Source organism: Schistocerca nitens, chromosome 2 (genome assembly GCF_023898315.1).
Source record: "Schistocerca nitens isolate TAMUIC-IGC-003100 chromosome 2, iqSchNite1.1, whole genome shotgun sequence".
NCBI classification, from domain to species: domain Eukaryota; kingdom Metazoa; phylum Arthropoda; class Insecta; order Orthoptera; family Acrididae; genus Schistocerca; species Schistocerca nitens.
Window position 1 is genome coordinate 345571791 of NC_064615.1, and position 1167 is coordinate 345572957.

The 1167-nt window shown below is 47.6% G+C and overlaps 1 pseudogene; it reads left to right on the plus strand.

The window, feature by feature from the left end:
* The first annotated feature begins 370 nt into the window (after positions 1-370).
* Positions 371-488, plus strand: LOC126238659 (5S ribosomal RNA; annotated as a pseudogene).
* Positions 489-1167: the final 679 nt, after the last annotated feature.

The following is a 1167-nucleotide window of genomic DNA, read 5'->3' on the forward strand; positions in this document are numbered from 1 at the left end:
GGTGACGATCCAGAGCATCTCATTGGTCAAAGAAAGAGGCAGAGAGAGGGTGACCCAGCGATACTGATTGACTGGCTAGAAGAAGGTGACTAGTGTTTCACAAGCAGAAGTTTGATCAGTCAGTACTCAGAAGATCCAAAGCTGAGACAATGAAAATTCAATGAGAGATGCAAAACGTGGCACTGTGAGGTATCCTTTTAATTAACACTCAGTCAGTAATCAGACTTCGACTTCAGGTCCAACCTGCATAACGATGTTTAGCAGCCTCTGCCACCATACTTTTACACTGAGAGTCGCTGCCGGCCTGCTGATCTGTCTTTGCTGCATTGGGGACTTAGAAAACTTTTTATTTTTTTAACTTACTATGATAGGCAACGGCCTTGCCGCAGTGGCTACACCGGTTCCCGTGAGATCACCGAAGTTAAGCGCTGTCGGGCGCGGTCGGCACTTGGATGGGTGACCATCCAGGCCGCCATGCGCTGTTGCCATTTTTCGGGGTGCACTCAGCCTCGTGATGCCAATTGAGGAGCTACTTGGCTACGGTCAAGAATACCATCTTACGACCGGTAGAGCGATGTGCTGACACCACGCCGCTCCTACCCGCATCCTCCACTGACAAGGGAACCTCCCCATCGCACCCCCCTCAGATTTAGTTATAAGTTGGCACAGTGGATAGGCCTTGAAAAACTGAACACAGATCAATCGAGAAAACAGGAAGAAGTTGTGTGGAACTATGAAAAAATAAGCAAAATATACAAAGTGAGTAGTCCATGCGCAAGATAGGCAACATCCAGGATACTGAGAGCTCAAGAGCGCCGTGGTCCCGTAGTTAGCGTGAACAGCTGCGGAACGAGAGGTCCTTGGTTCAAGTCTTCCGTGGAGCGAAAAGTTTACTTTCTTTATTTTCTCAAAGTTATGATATGTCCGTTCGTTCATTGACGTCTCTGTTCACTGTAATAAGTTTAGTGTCTGTGTTTTGCGACCGCACCGCAAAACAGTGCGATTAGTAGACGAAAGGACGTGCCTCTTCAATGGGAACCGAAAACATTTGATCGCAAGGTCATACGTCAACCGATTCCTCCACAGGAAAACACGTCTGATATATTCTATACGACACAGGTGACGGCATGTGCGTCACATGACAGGAATATTTTGTCGACCCACCTA